Raw genomic sequence first — 24,135 nt, 5'->3', positions numbered from 1 at the left:
ACCCAAATTGTCTTCTTGTAAGGACACCTAGTTGGCCCCCTGGTGGTAGGTGATGGTACATACACTCCATCACACTTCCCAACAGTCACAATCATTATCAAGGCAATATTAAACCAACAATCCAGTATTTATTTATTACATTTCACCTCCTGAATTCTACTATAAGATGTCTTCCCCTCCCCCCCCCGAGATATTGCAACAGAGAACTTAAGATCAGGGAAGCCTGAAAGCACGAAGAATGTCTGAATATTGGATATGTTAAGAACTGTGTCAGAAAAGTGGAACACAGCATAAAAAATGTTAAATATTAGGCAAACCGTTTTAAATTGTACTCAAGCTTCAATATGCCCGAGCCGCAGCTAAATGAAACGTGGAGAAGCCCTTTCATATTTCAAAGATTATAAATCAATGTAGCTGCTGTATTCTCTAATAACTATAATTTGGGGAAAAAATTCCTAAGTATAAAGAATTACAATAGTCAAAATGAGACAAAATTAATGCTTGAGAATTTTTGCGGCACTTGAGACTTCCTGACTTGGATGTCTCAATTCTGATTGGCTCATATTTTCTAAAATACTGCTCTATATATTAGAGACAAGGTTAACCTCTGTAAAAGTTTCTAACTTGAGTGATTTGTCGATCAGCAAGGCTTCAGCCCTGGTAATCTGTCCATTCAGACATGTCATATACACTCAGAATAGAGAATGGCACCGGGGCAAAATTTTCCCTATCCCCGCAAGAACTCATTTTCACGTCACGGCGAATTCTTTTCCTGCCCCCGCCCCATTCCTATAAGCTCAACCTTAATCATACAAACCTCGAACACTTATGATTTTAAGGTGTTTGAGGCTTGTGCAGATGAGGATAGAGCTTGCAGGAATGGAGCAGGGGCAGGAAAAGAATTCGCCGTGACGTGAAAATGAGTTCTTGCGGGGATAGGGAAAATTTTGCCCCTGTGTCATTCTCTAATTCGGAATTCAGTGATCTTAAAAAAAAATATTGGAGAGAATATTGCACATTTACTCAGCTTGTGCTTAGATCAGAAAGGCTTAGCATTGCAGCTAGAAACTTGTAAGGAGTTTACTTTGTTTAAAGATCAATAATTTATAGGTGGATGCGATTGTGCAGGAATGCTGCGCAGGTATCACACACCCTGTGTGACACACCTGCTGGTTCCTCCACCTCATTCACTGTGCTGCAGCCAAGCATAGGAGATAATGGATGGGGAGCAATTTTGGCACCCCTGTGTGGCCGCATGCTTGTGCAGCCCTGATTCTGTGATCTCGTAACCAGGGAGCTCAATTCTCACTTGCAGCCAAAGCAAGACCGGCTCATCCTGAGCTCTGTTAGAGAGGAATTTCTTTGAACAGCAATCTGACAGCATCCACCGAAACCCTGCAAATCAAAGGCCTAGATTGTGTACAATCTAAAATCACACAGTGCAGCATACTATTAAAAACAGCATCAATTACATTATTTACTAAAAATACAGACGTCTTCAATGTGAACCTAAAGAAGGGTAGAACGGGTAGATAATTGAATATAATAGTGGGAAACAGTGACACCTCATTCAGCATTCTTTTGCCGTTAATTAATGATCTCTGGACCCAAACTTCCATTGCCTGCATTATCTGCTGTCGTGTTCTCTGTTTCTGTAAAGTCACATTGGAGAGCAGGATCCATAAGAACATAAGAATTGCCGCTGCTGGGTCAGACCACGAGTCCATCGTGCTTAGCAGTCTGCTCCTGCGGCAGCCCTTAGGTCAAAGACCAGTGCCCTAACTGAGTCTAGCCTTACCTGTGTACGTTCTGGTTCAGCAGGAACTTGCCTAACTTTGTCTTGAATCCCTGGAAGCTGTTTTCCCCTCTTCTGGAAGAGCGTTCCAGTTTTCCACCACTCTCTGGGTGAAGAAGAACTTTCTTACGTTTGTATGGAATCTATCCCCTTTTTAACTTTAGAGAGTGCCCTCTCGTTCTCTCTACCTTGGAGAGGGTGAACAACTTGTCTTTATCTACTAAGTCTATTCCCTTCATTATCTTGGGATTTTATAGAGTGCATTTGCAACCCTTTTAGTATAAATATTCTTTACTATGCTTCCTCTGACTCCATTTTCTTGTCTCTCGCCTGTGTTACCATATCTTCTGCATATTGTTCTAGTTTCTAGTTCATGAATTACCCAGCCTACTTTACTCATTTCTCTTCCGATTTCTTTCTAGCTTCTCTTACATGTACCCTATCTCGCACCTTCTTTATTTTATGTTGTTTTCATTAGATCTCTTTTGCTAATAGGTCTCCAACTGCTGACTTTTATGTTGCTGTGAGACCTGTATAATTCTCAAACTTTTGTCACAGTCCAGTCGACTCCTATATTAATTACGGAGGTTTCAATATGAATCCCCTTCCTATACTATTATATTGTTGGAATCTTTTGATTTGTTCATTTCTTTCTTTTATCTGGGCCTAATTACCTCGGTCCTATTTATTGTTTTCCGTCTCGTTATTGATTTTTGTATCTACTGTCAGTGGCGTACCAAGGGGGGGCGGGGGGGCGGTCCACCCCGGATTCCAGCCCTGAGGGGGTGTTCCCGGCCTTGCTGCTCAGTCCCCCCCCACGCCCGAAGGACCGCTCGCCCCACTGACCTTCCAGCACACCTATGAAGTAGCCCGCAGCAGGATCGCGACGTCAGCAATCCCTGAGCTGCTTGGGCACTGCTTCCTGCGCCGCGGTCCCGTCCCTCCTCTGACGTCAGAGGAGGGGGCGGGACCGCGGCGCAGGAAGCAGCTCCTAAGCAGCGCAGGGATAGCTGATGTCGCGATCCTGCTGCAGCTTTTTCATAGATAGTGCGGGGAGGCCAGGGGGGCGAACGGTCCTTCGGGGTGGGTCGGGGCATCAGGCCTTCAGGGTGGGGTGGGCGGGCAGGCAGGCAGGCAGGCTTTCAAGGGGGAGGGGGGGTGACAGGCAGGCAGGCCTTCAAGGGGGGGTGCAGGCCTTCGGGGGGGGTGCAGACCTTCAAGGGGGTGCAGGCCTTCAAGGGGGGGGACAGGCCTTCAAGGGGGGGACAGGCAGGCAGGCCTACAAGGGGGGGGACAGGCCTACAAGGGGGGGGGACAGGCCTTCAAGGGGGGGACAGGCCTTCAAGGGGGGGTGCCGACCTTCAAGGGGGTGCAGGCCTTCAAGGGGGGGACAGGCCTTCAGGGGGGGTGCAGGCCTTCGGGGGGGGTGCTGACCTTCAAGGGGGTGCAGGCCTTCAAGGGGGGGACAGGCAGGCAGGCCTTCAAGTGGGGTGACAGGCCTTCGGGGGGGTGCAGGCTTTCGGGGGGGTGCAGACCTTCAAGGGGGTGCAGGCCTTCAAGGGAGGGGACAGGCCTTCAAGGGGGGGGACAGGCCTACAAGGGGGTGGGACAGGCCTTCAAGGGGGGACAGGCCTTCAGGGGGGTGCAGGCCTTTGGGGGGGTGCCAACCTTCAAGGGGGTGCAGGCCTTCAAGGGGGGGACAGGCCTTCAAGTGGGGGGACAGGCCTTCGGGGGGGTGCAGGCCTTCGGGGGGGTGCAGGCCTTCGGGGGGGTGCAGGCCTTCGGGAGGGGTGCAGGCCTTCAAGGGGGGGACAGGCCTACAAGGGGGTGGGATAGGCCTTCAAGGGGGGACAGGCAGATCTTTAAGGGGGGACAGGCCTTTGGGGGGACCCTGGTTTAGAAGTACACAGAGGGAAGGGGGTGTTCAAAGAGACGTGCATATGCCAAACTTTGGGGGGGGGAAGAAATAAGGGTCTGAAAATAGAGGAGAGGGAGGGAGATGATGGACCATGGGATTTAGGGAGGGAAGGAACAGAAAGGGAGAGAAATTGGACACAAGGGATGGTGTGGAGGAGGGATAGAGATACTGGATAGAAGGGTAATTGGGAAAAGAAAGGGAGAGATGGTGGACTCTGGGGTGGTGGGGAAAGAGGGAGAGATGCCGGATGAAAGGGTAGTTAAGAAAAGGTGTATCTGTGGAGGGAGATGAAAAAAAGGAAAGATACCAGACTTCCTGGGGAGGGAAGGGAAATGGAAAGGGAGGACAGAGTTGGCAGATGGATGGTTAGCATGCAGAAAGAAGAAAGAAGGAGACCCTGGCAAGCAAGTTATCGGAAGAAAACCAGAGCCTTGGACCAACAAGATTTGAAATATAACCAGACAACAAAAGGTAGAAAAATTCATTTTATTTTCTGTTTTGTGATTATAATATGTCAGATTTGAAATGTGTATCCTGCCAGAGCTGGTGTTGGACTGCAAACGTGAGCTAGGATTTAACAGAGAGAGGAAAAGTCCTTTTTGTTTCTTTATTTTATTTACACCATAGCGCCAGTGTGGTTAGGAGAAGCCAAAGGGCGTGAAAAAGCTATAAAACCCACCAGGAGTTTTGAAAAAAATCACCCAACTGGGCAGGAAAATCGAATTGAAAAACCAATTCAATAGGCTGAATCGAATCGAAATTTTTTTTCCTGAATCTGGCAGCATTAGTTTGCGCTACTGTCTTAGACTTTAGGACCTGGGATTGGGGAGAGATGGCATCCTCAGTACTTTATAATGCAAGTGAAACGAGGATTTGGTCAGACTTTTGAAGGGTCTGCAGAAAAAAAATATTATATAGGCCGGGGACATGAGACAGCAGGAAATGGGAACTTTTCTTCCTTCTATTTTTGTGAATGGAAAGGCTGAGGATGTCAGAGAGTTCAGTTAAAATATGTGCTTTATAAAAAAATATAATAATGTGTTTTATAAAGTTTATAGCATAGCTGGCCTACCCAGTGAGGTGTTCCTAGTGGTGGTGGTGGCAGCGTGTCAATGTGTTGAGAGGAAGAGGTGGTCTGGGAAATTCTGCTGAGCAAACTCCGGGCACATTTCCACCCCCCAGTTTTTCCACTCCACTCAACTGGTTCACACACTGAGTGGGTCTTTGGGTGTTGTTTTGGAATCTCTTCCAGTGGTTTATCAGTATCTCCTTCTGGTCCAAGGAAGGAAACTTTGTTATCCTTAGCATTGACCTACAGAATATGTTTGTACAGCACTGCTTGTGTGGCATTAGGCTATGTAGTGATCGAAAGAAATAAACAGACCTTTGCACATTTTTGCACTATATGGTGGGTGTATGAGGAGATTCACATTTCCTGCACAGCTAAGTCCATGTGAAGTTACCTTGTGCTGTATTTGACATCTAGCAAGGTCTCTGTTTGAAAGGAAAGATCTCAACTTAAAAATGAAGTGGCCAGAAGTTATGGTAAAAGCAGATAGTGTAGCTGGTTTTAAGAAAGATTTGGACAAATTTCTGGAGGAAAAGTCCATAATCTGTTATTAAGACATAGGGGAAGTGTCTGCTTGCCCTGGATCGGTAGCATGGAATGTTGCTACTCTTTGGGTTTTGACCAGGTATTAGTGTCCTGGATTGGCTACCATGAGAATGGGCTACTGGGCATGATGGACCATTGGTCTGACCCAGTTAGGCTATTCTTATGTTATGTTCTCATCTGTAGGGGCCTTTGTTTTCACTTCTTATTTTAATGTATTTTTTTTCTGGGAACTTATCAATGTTTTTTTATAATGGAAGAGAATTAATGTGTGTGGGATGAGGGGGTAACTAATTTCTTCAGCTAAATAATTCAATCCACCTCAAACAGACATAGGAGAACTCACGCACCATTCACACACCCTCCAACCAAAAACGTTGAAAGAAAAAAACTGTTCGACAACCTCCTAGCCATTCGAGCTGCAACACTCGACCCCCAACTCTACAACCAATTGACATCGTCCATAGACTGCAAAACCTTCAAAAAAAAATAAAAACCTTTCTATTCAAAAAACACATAAAACCGAACTAACACAATCAGAACTGTCCCAAACATCACCTGCAACTACTCCATATGTACTTCTGATGTCATGACAATTCAGACATAATTTATGTTATGTTATGTTTGGAATATAAGAAAATTTTCACTGCCTGTTCTATTCTGACCATTTATTACGTTTCATGGTCATTACAAAAAATATTTTTTTCCATGGGGGAGGGGGGTGGCCCCGGGTGCCACATACCCTAGGTACGCCACTGTCTACTGTCTCTTCTATATGAATTATAGTCTGTGAGATAGATTTATGTTGAATTTTCACCTTCTGTTATTAACTGAAGTGCACTCAATGTACGTGAATTCCTTACTCTGATTTGGTAACATTCCCTCCTGCTCTCCGCTTTCTCGCAGTTCTCACGCACTTATTGGACTTTAAAGTTGCTTCTTGCTATTATGGTTCTGCGTCATATGAACTGATCAATTACCTAAACTTATATTTGTAACTTTTTTATATTATAAATGCTTCTCTTTTTAATTATTTCAGCTCTGTACATTTACCAATTCTCCTGATGCTAATACCTATAACATCTGAGCAATTTTATTCGTTTTATTTACGTTTTGAACATGCGTAATCAGATGGAATTTTAAATAATGCATTCTCTTCCATGGCTAATTATAACTACGTTGCACAGCCTGCAATTGGTACTTCGCTACTGTGATCTGTTTTTTCCTGATTAATTTGGTACACGTGATCTTTTTCTTTCTTTGATTGTCGTTTCACTCCTGCTGGTTTTATTTTAGATTTTGTTTTCCTGCGCCTTCTCTTGACCTTTTTCCAGCTGATGCGTATATATTCCTAGCAATCAAATTCATGTGCTGGTATTTTGATCTTTATAATCCATTACGATTCTCTGTCTCTTTTAATTGTGTGATATTTCTCTTTACTTGCTGTGTCTTCTCTTATTGTCTCTCAATCCGCTTGTCTAGATTCTCTTTCTGTTCTTCCTAATTGGCAATATGGATTTGCTGTTGTCTCTTCTTCTGATTTTATGAAATATCCGTTATGCATTACAAACTATCGGTCCGCTTTTATTAATACCTAATGAATTTCTGTATTCGCTGTAAATTGATTGCTGAATTGTCTCTGATGTATGTCTTCACTTGATTTACTTGACTTTATTCTTATATGAAATGGTTCCTGTGATTTATTTCTATCCCTTTGATGAATTGCGCTCAGATGTTTTTTCAGTGATTGGCTCCCACCATTGCCCTGGAATAAGAATAATTTCTATGTGGTTTATTTACATTTCTGCTCATTCATTTTGCAACATATTTTTATGAGATTTTTCCTAATTGATCCCTGTGCATTACTTTGTTTTAGAAGTTTAATTTGCATGTTAGCGGTCTGCGTGTGGTTCCTAACTTGCAATGACCAGTTCTTTAAGCCGATACCTCTCTGACATGTATTGCATATTACTCTTTCAACTTTTGTACTATTTTTTTCTGAATATTTTACAATTGCCTTTTCTCTATTCAATGCTGTTTCTTATTCTTTTTCTTACCAACCCGGCTTTACGATTTCTTATACTAGACTGTGCAGGATGTTTCTTCTTTCTGGCGTCTCTTGTCTGGTTGCTTTTCCCCCTTCATTTCAAACACTTCTCTTAGGTTGAGCTTCCTTGAGCTCTCTATACCTTCATCGCTTCCTTTCCCCCAGAGGTATCCTATTTCTATCTTCTCATCCCCTCTGCTCTTTGAATCTCAGTACTTAATGTATTTAAACATTCCCTATTTTTCTATGACCCATAATGCCAAACTCTCTTCGCTTACCTTTGTATCCTGGAATGTTAATGGCCTGAGGCATCCGATAAAAAGGAAAAAAGTCTTTACCCATCTTAAAAAATTGAGGCCTGATATTGTATTTTTACAGGAAACACACATGTCCAATATTTCTCACTCATTAGGTTCTAATGACTAGCTAACTTACATTGCCCCCCCCCCCCCCCAATCCACTGCCGCTGCACTTTCTTCTTGCCACCCAGAAGCCTTCTTCCCGACATCAATTCTGACGTCGGAGAGGAAGGTCCGCTACCTGGTTGGCCCGGAACTTCCTCTCCGATGTCAGAATTGACGTCAGGAAGAAGGCTTCTGGGCGGCAAGAAGAAGATGTAGCGGCGGCGGACCGGTGGTTTGAATCGGCACAGCAGGGAGGGGAAGCGATCACTGGTCCCATTGTCCTCGCACACCGCTTCGGGATGCTGTCCCTGAAAACGGGACATTTCGGCGTTCCGAAGCGGTGGGTTGGGACAATGGAACGGTCGGTCCAATAACGAGACGGTCCCATTGAAAACGGGACGTATGGTCACCTTATGTATAACCCCTGGCACTTCCCTAACACTACCTCCAGTGCCGCCCTTGACCTGCCCACTTTTTGGTTGGTAGAATCAGTGACGTAGCAAGGGTAAGAGGTGCCCAGGGCAGTGACACCCCCTGCCCCCTCCCCCGCGCCATACTCACACCCCCATACTTCTTTGCTGGCGCGAGCAGTTTCTCCAGCCTGCTGCTTGTGCTTGCTTTCCTTTGATTTCAGAGGGAACCAGTAGGTGCTCATGCTAGAGAAGATTTTTTTTTTGTCTTTTATATTCTCGCTTTTTATTGAAAGTTCCAGAAAACATTTTCACTTTTTCTTTTCCATATCCTGTTCAGCTGCCTCTTTGGCTCTCTTGGCTCTAATTCCAAAGAGACGAGCATTTGCACAAGCCATGCGTAGGCTGGCAAAAGCCTTGAAGTTCTTCTCTTCCTTTGTGATTATGCGGGCTTTCTCCTTCTTGTAGACAATCCTAATGGGCATAACAGGGCCCACCAACTGCGTTGCCAGCTTCAACTCTTCTGCAGAGCTGTCGCCTTTCTTGGGAGCAGAGGCCTTCCTTGGGAAGAGGATAAGTCTGGAACAGTACTCCTTCAGTCTCTGTACATTGGCCTGCAGAGACTCTGTTGACTTGTTACGTTTTTGGTCCACTGAGATATCAATTGTTCGTGCAGTCCTCTTATGGATACCAGCCATCTTCATTTCTTCCAAGCTGAATCCTCGGCCACCACGAACTTTGGTGTGATATCTGAAAGTTGGACACCTCACTATTGGGCGGATGGGCCCTGACACTGGTCAAGGTGCAATCAGACGAGCCTTTACTTGCTGTGCCTTCTGCCTGGTTGAACCAGGTAGCGACTCATCTCTGCTAGTCTTTATGGAAGTGGGGTTTCAAGATCATTCCATTTCGACTGGGGGCCATGGTGGCTTAATTCCCTATCCGGGAGAAAATGGCCGCAATCTGGGATAGTGAAGATTTTAAAGAGGTACAGGGGGCGTGAGCATGGCATTGGGAGGGGGAAGGGAGAAGTGCATCTGGGGCGGTTCACCCCTCCCCTTCATTAATCTACTGGGTAGAACACAGCAGAGAGTTTTGTCTGCAATCAGCACTCCAGAGGAGCAAATTACCCTTAAGAATGGTAATAAAAGGATTTTTATTTAATTTTTATTTAATATCTCACAAATCCAATGCCTGAAGTAGACCACTTTGCCTAAACACAAGAAGATCATGTTAACTTAAAATACATATGGATCATAATATAAAAAAAGGGTCCAACTCTTAGAAATTCAGTTATTTAAGTAATCAAGAAACTGCTGATTCCAATGCAACAAACCACATCTTGCTATCATTTCATTTGCCAGAGATATTCCGTTTCAATTAACAAAATATTGTAAGTTATAAATAGAACCCGACTGACATTGTTGGCGCTACGACTTGGTACGTTTTCTTAGATTGCGACACGTATATATCTCAGTAAACCAGCCAAGAAATAACATATAGAAATTATTAAAAATATAAAAACAGAAGCATTCAAATTACCTACTCACATGAGATCACTGAAACAGGTCCCAGCAGTGCAAATAAATCCACTGTAAACAGTAGATATTACAAATAGGAAGTACCTAATAGAGGCCCCCTTTTCTCAAACCACGGTAGAGCGTTTCAGTTCCTATAAACATCAGAGCATTTACCTCGTCGGCCAGAACTAAAACACTCTTCGATCCAACTAGGTCTTATTTTTGGGGAAACACGGTATGTAGGCCCCTGCTTTCTTAAATCACTCTGAATATATCGGCCGAAGTTTCCTCCTGTGCTGGTGCTGTATGTTTACAGCAGCGGCTGCAAAATGACATGAGCGTGAAAGCAATAATTACAGAAGCGAGATATTCTAATACCCCTGAGAAAATAATTTTTCCAACCCCAGAATCAAATACTCGTAGAAATTCACACTTCAGCCTGTCTGACTCCAAGGATGGCTGGCTTGGCCTACTCCCTAGGGATGCATAGCATTAAAACAAGAGAAAGTGAAAACTCGAACAGCTCTTTTCATCTGATTTGGGGCTTGATAGGTGGCCTTTCCCTCCCTGGCATTACGTCAGTCACTTCTTGAGTAGGATATATTCAATAGATTCATCTGGGGGAAGTAGGAAGAGAAGTGCTTTAGAAAGTTAGACCAAATTGTTTAAACATATTGCTCTTTTTCTCAATTAGTGTGATCTTGGTACCTGAGGATTTTGTCAATGGAGCAAGTCCAGAGGGACTGGTGGGATTTGAGGTGAAGGGATAGAATGGTGTAGAAAAACTCATGTTCTGTTCAATTTCCCTTCTGTAAAAGGTTTTAAAAGCAAGAAATTCCTAAATCACTCTTTAGTATCTCAGGCAGCTTCTCATGAAAAAGAATTTCGATCATTGTTGTTCATAGCTGTTTCTTACAGACATTTTAGGAAATAGCTAGCTGACTCATTCAAATATACGCGTAGAACTTTTTGGTAACGCGGTCTATAAGTATAATGTTATATTATGTTATGTTACTTGCACCAGAGGTAACTTCCCTTCTCTCTAGAAATAAGATACTTGGTGTTAAGTGACTGACTTACCGATTTCTAATGAATATTTTATCCAGACAAGGTTCATTGTTGCCCTAATCAAGCATTTTACTTTTCTCCAAGGCTGGCTTGCACATTTACTCGGTCTCCTCAGGCAGTTGTTAACACAACCACCCTGGCACAATATTTTATAAACAATTCAACTGATGATTAAAATGGTGGCAACTTTAGACCCTGCTTTCTCACACTGTTTTCAGTCTTGCTCTTGAAATTTTCTTAGTATGCTTTCACAGCCCTCTCCTTAGGGAGGTAAATAATATCTACTATAATAAAATGCTAAGCGCGCATGTGCACTCTTATCGCCGTGTTCCCTGATCTGTAGTTCTGTGGTTGGCAGAGTGCGCATGCGCGCAAAGGCGCATGAAAGGCAGTGTGGAGTGGCAGTTGCCGGGAGGAGGGCTTCGCGGAGCGGCGCTGGCAGCGGCTGCCGGGAGGAGGGCTTCGAGCCGCTGAGGGTCGAGCGCTGTTCCTGTGAGGATTGCGGCCGCTGTAACAAACTTCGCAGGCTGCACAGCACCTCAGTAGAACGTTTCCTCTGACATACGCGATCGCGTCAGAGGGAAAATACTTCCGAGGGGCAGAGTGGCCTATGACATTCGCAAAAGCCAGCCACGATGCTCACAACGCTGCATACTGGACTGGGAAAACAGGGATACTGCTGGAGCAGGGAAGAGTTGCTACTGGACCGGGGGAGCAGGGAAGAGGGACTGGGAGAGCAGGGAAGAGGGACAGGGGGAGCAGGGAAGAGGTGCTACTGGACAGGGGGAGCAGGGAAGAGGGACAGGAGGAGCAGGGAAGAGGTGCTACTGGGCCGGGGGAGCAATGAAGAGGGACAGGGGGAGCAGGGAAGAGGTGCTATTGGACCGGGGGAGCAGAGAAGAGGGACAGGGGGAGCAGAGAAGAGGTGCTACTGGGCTGGGGGAGTAATGAAGAGGGGATAGGGGGAGCAGGGAAGAGGTGCTGCTGGACAGGGAAGTGGAGTGGGGAGGGAAATGCTGCTGGTGAGAAAAGGGGGCTCGGGCTGTAAGGGAACAGATGGGAGAAGGGGGCTGAGGGGGGGGTAAAAATGGGTTTGGAGCTGAGGCTTAAAATAGGGGACATATGAGGGAAGGAGGCTTTACTAGCACCCGTTAATGTAACAGGCTTAAACAGTAGTAGGTACATATTTGTCATCAATTTATGTATGGAAATATCTCAGAATTATTTAAAAGTAATATACTCAGTTATATACCAAAAAGATCTTTGCGTTCTGAGAATTTAGCTTTGCTGAAGACGTCTGTGAATCCAAGACTTGGTGGGTGAGATACGAAATTGTTGTGAAAAGGGTAGGCTTAGAAAACGATTAAAGACGCAGCTCTAAAGGAATGGGGCCACATAAAATAAAAGGGAACAAAAAGAGAGAAGCAAGCCAAATGAAAGATATAGTGGTGCTAGAAAAGGTTCAAAGAAGAGCGACCAAGATGGTAAAGGGGTTGGAACTCTTCTCGTATGAAGAAAGACTAAAATAGTTAGGGCTCTTCAGCTTGGAAAAGAGATGGCTGAAATGAGATATGATTGAAATCTACAAAATCCCGAGTGGAGTAGAACGAGTACAAGTGGATCGATTTTTCACTTCATCAAAAATTACGAAGACACTCGATGAAGTTACACGGAAATACTTTTAAAACCAATAGGAGGAAATTTTTTTCCACTCAGAGAATAGCCAGAGGATGTGGTAAGAGCGGATAGTGTAGCTGGTTTTAAGAAAGGTTTGGACAAGTTCCTGGAGAAAAGTCCATAGTCTTTTATTGAGAAAGACATGGGGGAAGCCACTACTTGCCGTGGATCGGTAGCATGGAATATTGCTACTCCTTGGGTTTTGGCCAGATACTAGTGGGCCTGGATTGGCTACCGTGAAAATGGGCTACTGGGCTTGATGGACTATTGGTCTGACCCAGTAAGGCTATTCTTATGTTCGTATGTTCTTATCCTCTGCATTACAGACCTATCCAAAAAGAATGAACTAATGTACAGTCATTGAATATTTCTCTTATTGAATCAGATGAAAAGCTTTTTGACATACAATTTTAACTATTACGCAGAAACTTATTCTCTAACTGGAAATCCTCTAATCTCCTCCATATTGAAACCCAGAGGTGGTATTCTTTGTTTTTTGGGGTCAACCCTGTTCTTATATCACTTAAACCCTTTTAAATAACTTTGTGGTATGTTTCTGGGATCAATTCTATTAAAATGTTGACATTACTGAAGTGTATCTTGGCTGATATAGCATGCCTCCAGGAAACAAAAAACTTTTGGATCAAGAGCATGCTAAATTATGCAGAGATTGGGTGGGGTAGGCTTATTATTTCTCCTCGGACCATAAGAAGTGTGGAGTTGCGGTATTAATAAGGAAGTCTTTCCCATGTCATTATACAGATAGATAGACAGCTATGGTAGATACTTATTATTGAGAGTTAGTGTACGCATGGAGGGGCATAATTATAACATACGCCTAAATCCAATTTGGACGTATGGCACTAGACATCCAAAGTCAGCAGTGGGAAAATGCCCATTTTCGAAAGGCAAATCACCATATGTCTTGTCATTAATACCAGCCTTGTGCCAGATCTTTTTAATATCATTTGTTAATATCATTTGTTAGGAGTGTGTGGCGCGGTGGTTGAAGCTACAGCCTCAGCACCCTGGGGTTGTGGGTTCAAATCCCGCGCTGCTCCTTGTGACCCTGGGCAAGTCACTTAATCCTCCACAGCCCCAGGTACGTTAGATAGATTGTGAGCCCACCGGGACAGATAGGGAAAATGCTTGAGTATCTGATTGTAAAACCGCTTAGAAAACCTTGCTAGGCGGTATATAAAATCCTAATAAACTTTAAAAAAAAAACAACAACTTAATTTGGACGTTATATGTTATTATGTATTAGAAATGTTATTCCTTTTCTTTTCTTTCTAAATGAAGTTCTTTACATATATTTGATTACATTATATTGTAAACCGCTTTGATCCTTTTTGGCCGTATATAAGATTTTAATAAACATATCCATCACTGGTGGAACTCAGTTTTACAGCATCCAAAGTGTGAAGTAGCATTGGCGAACCGTAGGAGATCTTTATACTCAACAAACAAATGCTGGTCTCCTTTACATATGTTTTTTTGTTGTTGTTTTTTTTTTTTTTTTTTTACTAAGGCACGCTAACTGCTAATGTGTCCATTATATTCTATGGCATTTAGAGTGTGCTGATATTTAATGCACACTAAATTGGCTAGCACGCCTTAGTAAAAAAAACCAATAGTTATCTACAATCTCTTGCTCCCTCTACTATACATTAAGAACATAAGAACATAAGAAGTTGCCTCCGCTGAGGCAGACCATAGGTCCATCCTGCTCAGCGGTCCGCACCCGCGGCGGCCCATCAGGCCCATTGCCTGAGCAATGGTCTATACCTATCTATACCCCCCAATCCCTTTTTCTTCTAGGAATCTATCCAAACCTTCTTTGAAACCATTTAATGTTTTCTTGTCTACAACAGCCTCTGGAAGCGCGTTCCATGTATCCACCACCCTCTGAGTGAAAAAGAACTTCCTAGCGTTTGTTCTAAACCTGTCCCCTTTCAATTTCTCCGAGTGCCCCCTTGTACTTGTGGCGCCCCTTAATTTGAAAAATCTGCCCCTGTCTATTTTTTCTATGCCCTTCAGGATCTTGAAGGTTTCTATCATGTCTCCTCTAAGTCTTCGCTTCTCCAGGGAGAACAGTCCCAACTGCTTCAATCTGTCGGTATATGGGAGATTTTCCATTCCCTTTATCAGTTTGGTTGCTCTTCTTTGTACTCCCTCAAGTACCGCCATGTCTTTCTTGAGGTACGGCGACCAGTACTGGACACAGTACTCCAGATGCGGCCGTACCATTGCACGATACAGCGGCATGATGACTTCCTTCGTCCTGGTCGTAATACCCTTCTTAATGATACCCAGCATTCTGTTTGCTTTCCTAGAGGCTGTGGCGCATTGCGCCGATGCCTTCAGTGTTGCGTCTACCATCACTCCCAGGTCTCTCTCCAGGTTACTAACCCCTAGTGGTGTTCCCCCCATTTTGTATGTGAACATCGGGTTCTTTTTCCCCACGTGCATGACCTTGCATTTCCCCACGTTGAAGCTCATCTGCCACTTTTCGGCCCACTTTTCCAGCTGCGTTAGATCCTTTTGGAGATCCTCGCAGTCTTCCTTGGTTTGAGCCCTGCTGTATAGTTTGGTGTCATCTGCAAATTTAATGACTTCACACTTAGTTCCCGCCTCTAGATCATTTATGTAGATATTGAACAAGAGCGGTCCCAGCACCGACCCTTGCGGAACTCCGCTCGTGACCCCTTTCCAGTCTGAGTAGTGTCCCTTTACGCCAACCCTCTGCTTCCTGTTTGCCAGCCAGTTTTTGATCCATCGGTGGACCTCCCCTTGTACCCCGTGGTTCCATATCTTTTTAAGCAGTCTCTCGTGTGGCACCTTGTCGAAGGCTTTTTGGAAGTCAAGGTAAATGATGTCTATAGATTCCCCTTTATCCACCTGGCTGTTCACTCCCTCAAAGAAGTACAATAAGTTTGTGAGGCATGACCTACCCTTACAGAAGCCATGTTGACTCGGTTTTAGCTGCCCATTTTTTTCGATGTGTTCACAGATGCTGTCTTTAATCAGTGCCTCCATCATCTTTCCCGGGACTGAGGTCAGGCTCACCGGCCTGTAGTTTCCCGGGTCCCCCCTTGCGCCCTTCTTGAAGATGGGCGTGACATTTGCTATTTTCCAATCCTCCGGGATCTCTCCGGTTTTTAAGGATAGGTTGCATATCTGTCGAAGTGGCTCCGCTATTACGTCTTTTAGTTCCTTGAGTACCCTTGGGTGAATGCCATCTGGACCCGGCGATTTGTCGCTCTTTAGTCTGTCAATCTGCTTGAGTACATCCTCTTGGCTTACCTCTAAATAGACCAGCTTATCGTCTTGGTCTCCTATTACGATCTCCTCGGGTTCTGGAATGGTGGTTATATTCTCCATCGTGAAGACTGACGTGAAGAACTCATTTAACCTGTCAGCTATCTCTTTCTCTTCTTTTACAACTCCCTTTCTGTCTCCATCGTCCAATGGTCCCACTTCTTCTCTCGCCGGTTGCTTCCCCTTGACGTATCTGAAGAACGACTTGAAGTTTGTTGCTTCCTTTGCCAGTCTCTCTTCGTATTCTCTTTTTGCTTTTCTAATCACTCGGTGACACTCTTTCTGGTGTTCTTTGTGCCCTTTTTGGTTCTCCTCTGTTTGGTCTTTTTTCCATTTTCTGAACGATGCTTTCTTGTCGCTTATCGCCTTCTTCACTGCACTTGTTATCCACACTGGGTTTTTTGTTCTATTTTTTTTGCACCCTTTTCTAAACTTGGGGATGCATATGCTTTGTGCTTCGTGCACAGTCTCCTTGAATAAGGTCCAGGCTTTTTCTACGGATTCCTTCTTCCCTATGTTGCCTTTGAGCTTCTTTCCCACCATTTTTCTCATGGCATCATAATTTCCTTTTTTGAAGTTGAGTGCCGTCGTTGTGGTTCTTTTCCCCTTTGATGATCCAATTTCAAGCCTGCACTGGATCATGTTGTGATCGCTGTTACCTAGTGGGGGTAATACCGCCACCTCCTTTGCTGTCCCCCCTAGTCCGTTGAAGATTAGGTCAAGAGTGGCATCGCCCCTTGTTGGTTCCGTGACCAGCTGCTCCATGAAACAGTCCCTCGTGACTTCTATGAATTTTGTCTCTTTTGCGCAGTTTGAGTGCCCAATACTCCAGTCTATCCCAGGATGGTTGAAGTCCCCCATCACCACCACGTTTCCGCTTCTGCATACCTGCTTCAGTTCAGCCTCCATCTCCTGGTCGATTTCTTCCGGTTGTCCAGGTGGGCGGTAGTACAGACCCAGTTTAATGTCTGCTCCTGCTCCTCCCTGTAGCTTAACCCATAGTGATTCCAGGCCATCCGCCTGTACTATTGTTTCTGTCCTGGCTGATGGTATGGAGTCTTTTATGTACAGCGCTATTCCTCCACCCTTTTTATGTGTCCTGTCTTTCCTGTATAGTTTGTACCCTGGTATGGCCACATCCCATTGATTGTCCTCGGTCCACCACGTTTCTGTTTGACTCATTTTGCTGTAAGTTGGGTTTTTTTTTTAAACCGCATGTAGTACTTTATATAAGCTGGAGGATTTCAATTGTTTTACTTCAAAACTTTGTTTATTGTCACAAACTCCAATGGTTTTACTTCAAATAAAAGACTTGTATCCATTAGTTGGCTGCGACATCTCCAGTGCCTCTTCTCGTTGTTTGTGTGCTTGTATGATCCCTCCTTTTTGTTTGTATTGTTATTCTGGAAATTTAATAAAATTTCATGGGGGGGGGGGGGGGAAAGAAGCTTGAGAAGAACACATTAAGGTAAAATAAAAGAGGAAAGTGGGGAGGAACTACAATATTTTGATAGGAAAGGAAGCCAAGGGAAATAACATGAGGGAGGAGGGCAGTTGAGCGCAACAGAATTGATGAAGCACCAATTGAAAACCTGACAAACCAAAGAACATACAGAGAGCAGATGTTGAGAGGGTTGTGTTTATTGGTGCCTCTCAGCATCTTAAGGTTTTGAGGAACATCTGTATATAAGAACATAAGAATAGCCTTACTGGGTCTGACCAATGGTCCATCAAGCCCAGTAGCCCGTTCTCACAGTGGCCAATCCAGGCCACTAGTAGCTGGCCAAAACCCAAGGAGTAGCAACATTCCATACAGAATCTCAAAGAATAGCAAGATTCCGGAATCCCAGAGAGTAACAAGATTCTAGAAACCCAAATGGTAGCTACATTCCATGCTACCGATCCAGGGCAAGAAGTGGCTTCCCCCATGTGAAGTGTGTGGCGCAGTGGTTGGATCTACAGCCTCAGCACCCTGGGGTTGTGGGTTCAAACCCTGCGCTGCTCCTTGTGACCCTGGGCAAGTCACTCAGTCCTCTATAGCCCCAGGTACGTTAGATAGATTGTGAGCCCACCAGGACAGATAGGGAAAATGCTTGAGTACCTGATTGTAAAAACCGCTTAGATAACCTTGATAAGCGGTATATCAAATCCTAATAAACTTGAAACTTGAAACTTGATGTCTTTCTCAATAACAATGAACTTTTCCTCCAGGAAATTATCCAAACCTTTCTTAAAACCAGCTACACTATCCGCTCGTACCACAACCTCTGCCAACGTGTTCCAGAGCTTAACTATACTCTGACTAAGCCCAAATTCTGTAACCAGCGCCTAAAGTTAGGCACCTATTTCGGAGGCGCCCAACTAGATAGGCGTCTATCTAAATTGAATAACAAACTCAATTAAGCTTTTTAATCAGCACTGATTGAAACATAGGCGCCTATCAAAGCGCGATTCTGTAACAAGGCGCCTCTAAAAATGTAGGAGGCCTTCAAAAAATAGGCGCTATGCATGTTAGGCGTGGGCGTGGCTTCGTGTTAGGCGCTTTCTTACAGAATCACTGCTCTTAAGCGGGCTTAAGCGCTCAGCTAGGCACCTAACTTTTAGTTGTGCCTAGAGCTGGCCTATTTCTTGGGCGCCTCCAAAATAGGTTCCACTCAGCGTGATTCATTAAACAGCACCCAATTTTACTTGAATCGCGCTGAACAGTGCCTAATTAGGTGCCGAACCTTTGGGTGCTTCTTATAGAATTTGCCCTTAAGTGCTCTGAGTGAGTTCTCTATTGGAATCCACTTTTATTAAGACTACACACCTGACACAGGCATTGTGTTGGAACACGGCCATATTGTGCCAGTTAATAAAGATTCCTCGTTTGGACTGGTGGTTATGCGTCTGGGGTTTGGGCCATTTCTGCTCTGTACAGTGGAACCTTGGTTTACGAGCATAATTCGTTCCAGAAGCATGCTCGTAAACCAAATTGCTCGTATATCAAAGCAAGTTTCCCCATAGGAAGTAAGGGAAACTGCTTTGATTGGTTCCACCTCCTCCTCCTCCTCCCCCCCCCCCCCCGAGGCTACCAGCGCTGCTCCATTCTCCCCCCCCCCTTGAGGAATCCGACGCTGTTCCAACCCCCCCCCCGGCGATCCGGCATCCCCCTCCACCGTGATCCTACTCCCCCACTCCCCCCCCGAGCATTCAATGACACCCTTTACCCGACTTGGCACCAGTGCCGGTGCCCGAAGATCCTCCCTCTTCTGGCGCGGCTGGGCGGTGCGTCAGAGATCCTCCTTCTTCTGATCTGGGCTGTACTGGCTTTGAGCATTTGCGCATGCTCAAAGCCTTCTGGTCTCGCTCTCTCCGAGATTGAGAGCGAGACCAGAAGGCTTTGAGCATGCGCAAATGCTCAAAGCCAGCCCAGACCAGACCAGAAGAAGGAGGATCTCCGACACACCGCCCAGCCCAGGCCGCGCCAGAAGAGGGAGGATCTTCGGGCACCGGCACTGGTGCCAAGCCGGGTAAAGGGGGGGAAGTAGGATCGCGGTGGAGGGGGGCAATGCGAGCGGGGGGGGGGATGCCGGATCGCGGGGGGAGGGCGCTCGTACAGCGAGGCAAACTCGGTTTACGAGGCACCAAGTTTGCGAATGTTTTGCTCGTCTTGCAAAACACTCGCAAACTGGTGCACTCGTAAACCGAGGTACCACTGTATTTTCTTCAACAAATAGTGCCAAACAAGGAGAAGCAAGTATTCAAATCCCACTGATGTTTCTTTTGACCCTGGGCAAGTCATTGACCCTCCATTGCCTCAAGGACAGGAAAATACCTACTGTACATGAATGGCTTAAACTACTGACAATATATAGAAATAACAAAACATAAAAGAAATAAAGTGATACTTTTTTATTGGACTAACAATAGATTTTTTTTTATTAGCTTCATAGGTTACCCTTTTTCTTCAGATCCAAAATAAGCAAATACAGTGTTCCCCTGCGAATTGGCGGTTCGCGAATCGTGGACTTGCTCATTCGCAGTCTGCTCCGACTGCCTTTTCCTGTAGTAAAGTCGGGCTACACCAGTGGTCTCAAACTCATGGCCCTGGGGCCACATGCGGCCCGCCAGGTGCTATTTTGAGGCCTTCGGTATGTTTATCATAATCACAACAGTAAAATAAAACAGTTTTTTGATCATATGTCTCTTTAGCTATAAATGACAATATTATTATTAAGACTTAGCCAAAAGGAATGATTTATAAACTATAAAGAGTGTTACCTCATGCAAAATTGTCATTTCTTTAATATGACATTAACTATTTTTTCTGAGGTCCTCCAAGTACCTCCAAATCCAAAATGTGGCCCTGCAAAGGGGTTGAGTTTGAGACCACTGGGCTACACCAATCAGGAGCTGCATGTCAAAGCAGCTCCTGATTGGTGTAGCCTGACTTTACTACAGGAAGAGGTAGTCGGAGCAGACCGCGAGTGATTTTCTTTACCCGCCGGTGCTCCAGCTACCCTCTCCTGCCTCCCCTGCCTTTTGACAGGCAAAAAAACATATTCGTGGTTTCTTGAAATTCGCGGGGGTTCCTGAAATGGAACCCCCATGAATTTCGGGGATAAATAACAGAATTTATAGGTAAATAACAGAATTTATAAGTGAAACATAAAAGCATTCCAATGGCTGTTTCACAGGAAGACGGGAAGGGATGTGGAAGGTGAGAAACAGGGGGGGCTGGGTGGGTGATAAGAAGGTCTGAATCCTTTTCTCCATCTCTTCTGAGGATGTGTGTGTGACTGGTGCCCTTCCTCACAGCAGAACAAGGAGACAAACACTGCAATTCAGCAACCAGGTCAGGCGAGAAGTACAAGCTGACCTGAAAGACGGAAGATGTAGCTTGCTGTTGCTGCCTCTCTTGTGAATTGCATTGCTTTCTCCTCCAATATCCTTACTCAGACTTTCTCATTGTGCATTCAAGAAACGAGATTGGAATGGTTAATGTCCCGCTTTTGTGTCCTTCATTGTCCTGCCTTGTCCTGCCTGTCCTAAACCTCCCATCACAGAGAATACAGCCAGGATTTGCTTCTCCCTTTTCCTAGCTGCCTCCTGGTCCCTCTACAAATCAGAGCTGCTAATTGGACATTGGAATTAATATCCAGAGCAAGTAATCCCTCTGGGATCACATTGATTCTGTCCCAAGCTTGCCCTAGTATATTGTATTTTTTGCTATAATTTTTTTTTACTCTGTATTGCTCACTGCCTAGATTCTTTTGTGGGTATAGAGCAGGTTATGAATATGAATTTAAATGAAATTAAAGTAGTGAAGCCTGGTATTTCTCAGATTATTTATAAAGAATAAAGGATCATGGATTTGACATACCACCTTTCTGTGGTATAACTAACATGGTTTTATGGTGAAGGTAACACATATCCACGAACGGAAAACAATCCCCCCCAAAAGTAGGGATGAAAAGAAACTTCCACTTTGGATCCAGATTTCAAAATGAGGTAATATTTAGAAATAAAACAAAAACCATGGAAATAAGGTAATACCTTTTTATTAGACCAATTCAATGCATTTATGATTAGCTTTTGATGGTAACCCTTCTTCTTCAGATCAGAAATAAGCAAATGTTGACAAATATCAGTATATATAGGTGAAACATGAAAGCATTTCAGCAATAGTTTCAAAGGAAGAAGAAGGGGTGGGTGGGTAAGTAGGAGACAGAGAGGTGACAAAAGCAATTTTCATTTCTTTGTAATGTGAATAGATGAAGTCTTTGTTAAGTCTTGTCTGGTAGGTATCAAAATATTTTATCATTTTGATTTCAAAGGTCTTACGTTCTTGGATTGTCTTAAAATTTCCTTTTAGTATTCTCATCAAAAAATCATTGATGCAGTGGTCGGTTTTTCCAAAGTGTTTGTCCGACAGAAGTGACATCCTGGTTGGTATTGCAGTTTTTAACATGATATCTGTGTAAGTTCATCCTAGTCTTTAGCATTTGGCCTGTTTCACCAATGTAACATCCTTCTTTGCACTTTCTGCATTGAATGATATACACCACGTCAGAAGATGAACATGTGAAGGATCCCCTTTTGTTCCATGTTTTTCCCATGTGAGTGACAATTGGATCCTTTGAGATGTACTCGCACAGTTTTCAGCTTGCCACACTGCAAGGATGTGTGCCATTCTTTTTTTTGAGGGGTTTGTGGTGGGAGTCTGCTTTTTTTCAGTTTTTGATTTAGATTAGGCAGCGGATGGAAGGCCATTTATCTTCCTGGAGTAGTGGTTATATAAGAACATAAGAATTGCTGCTGCTGGGTCAGACCAGTGGTCCATCGTGCCCAGCAGTCCGCTCACACGGCGGCCCTCTGGTCAAAGACCAGCACTCTAACTGAGACTAGCCTTACCTGCGTATGTTCTTGTTCAGCAGGAATTTGTATAACTTTGTCTTGAATCCCTGGAGGGTGTTTTCCCCTACAACAGACTCCGGAAGAGCATTCCAGTTTTCCACCACTCTTTGGGTGAAGAAGAACTTCCTTACGTTTGTATGAAATCTATCCCCCTTCAACCCTCTCATTCTCCCTACCCTGGAGAGGGTGAACAACCTGTCTTTATCTACTAAGTCTATTCCCGTCAGTATCTTGAATGTTTCTATCATGTCCCCTCTCCTTCTCCTCTTTTTAAGGGAGAAGAGGCCCAGTTTCTCTAGTCTCTCACTGTACTGCAACTCCTCCAGCCCCTTAACCATTTCAGTTGCTCTTCTCTGGACCCTTTCGAGTAGTACCGTGTCCTTCTTCATGTACGGCAACCAGTGCTGGACGAAGTACTGCAGGTGAGGGCGCACCATAGCCCAGTACAACGGCATGATAACCTTCTCTGATCTGTTTGTGATCCCCTTCTTAAATCATTCCTAGCATTTTGTTCGCCCTTTTCGTCGCCGCCACCACACATTGCGCGGCCGGCTTCATCGACTTGTCGACTAGTATTCCCAAGTCTCTTTCTTGGGGGGGGTCTCTCCAAGTACCGCCCCAGACATCCTGTATTCGTATATGAGATTTTTGTTACCGACATGCATCACCTTACACTTATCCACGTTAAACCTCATTTGCCATGTTGCTGCCCATTTCTCGAGCGTGGTTTTGTCACGTTGCAGATCTTCACAATCCCCTTGCGTCTTCGCTACTCTGAATAACTTCATATCGTCTGCAAATTTAATCACCTCATTCGTCTTACCAATTTCCAGATCGTTTATAAATATGTTGAAGAGCACGGGTCCAAGCACCTAGCCCTGCGGTGCCCCACTTGTATTATTTCTCTTAATTTTTCCAGCTCTCGATTGTATGTTACTACCAAGCGGGTCCTTTCTGTGGTTTTCTTGTCCTTGTGATGCAATAAGTTTCTCTGGGTGTTTTAAGGGACGAGGCAATATTCTTGGAGATTCTGAACATCTGACATGATCTCTGCAGTTGGCTGGCACTCGGTTGCTTCACGTTGCGTCAGTTGAGTGATATCATTTGGAGGCAGGTGACTGTGTATTTGCCATCATTGTGCCTACCAATTGGAATAGTCTGCACACTGATAAGCAACTGTTAAGTTCAATACATACAGGAAACAGCTGAAAACCTTTTTATTTACCAGGGCTTTGTCTATAAAGTGATTTTTCAGGTATCTGGTTTGAGAATGCAGACATATGGCTGGTTGGTTCATGTGAGCATGCAGCAGCCACAAGTTTAAACCACTCTTCCAAGCCTAATAGACTACTGCAACATACTATATCTCCCCTGCCCAGCAACCACGATAAAACAACTTCAAACAATACAAAACACAGCCCTAAGACTTATCTATTCATTGAAAAAATTCGACCACATCACAGAAGCATACCACGACTCACACTGGCTCCCAATACAAGCCAGAGTACACTTCAAATTCCACTGCCTACTTTTCAAAACTATAAAAAGAGACAATGCTTCCTACTGGAACAATCGACTTACTCAATCCACCTCAACCAGACAAAGGAGAACCCACACAATATTCACACACCCGCCAACCAAAAATGTCAATCGAAGAAAAATGTATGATAACCTACTGGCCACCAGAGCAGCGAAACTGGACCGACAACTCATCAATCTGCTGACTTCGACTACAGACTACAAAACCTTCAAAAAAGAAACAAAAACCCTACTCTTCCAAAAATTCATAAAAACAATATAACACAACCAAACATGTTCCGAACACCTCCGGCAATTGCCAGCTACTTCTTAGCAAATGAGAAAATGTTCTAACTATTCCTTAAGTACTTCTTAATATCTTAACAATATGTACTTCTTATTAAGGAACAACGTCATTCCACAGAGTTTCTTTTGGTTTCTTCTTA

General features: G+C 44.4%; 1 protein-coding gene and 1 pseudogene across 1 annotated transcript in view; one reads left to right on the top strand and one right to left on the bottom strand.

The window, feature by feature from the left end:
• The window catches only part of WWC1 (WW and C2 domain containing 1), a 223,179-nt gene that overhangs the window by 76,041 nt on the left and 123,003 nt on the right, over nucleotides 1–24,135 (top strand). The gene's annotated exons all lie outside the window — the stretch shown is intronic.
• LOC117351674 lies at nucleotides 8,498–9,110 on the bottom strand (annotated as a pseudogene).

The sequence above is a fragment of the Geotrypetes seraphini genome, chromosome 18, assembly GCF_902459505.1.
Source record: "Geotrypetes seraphini chromosome 18, aGeoSer1.1, whole genome shotgun sequence".
NCBI lineage: Eukaryota > Metazoa > Chordata > Amphibia > Gymnophiona > Dermophiidae > Geotrypetes > Geotrypetes seraphini.
This window is presented reverse-complemented; position numbering and strand designations above follow the sequence as displayed.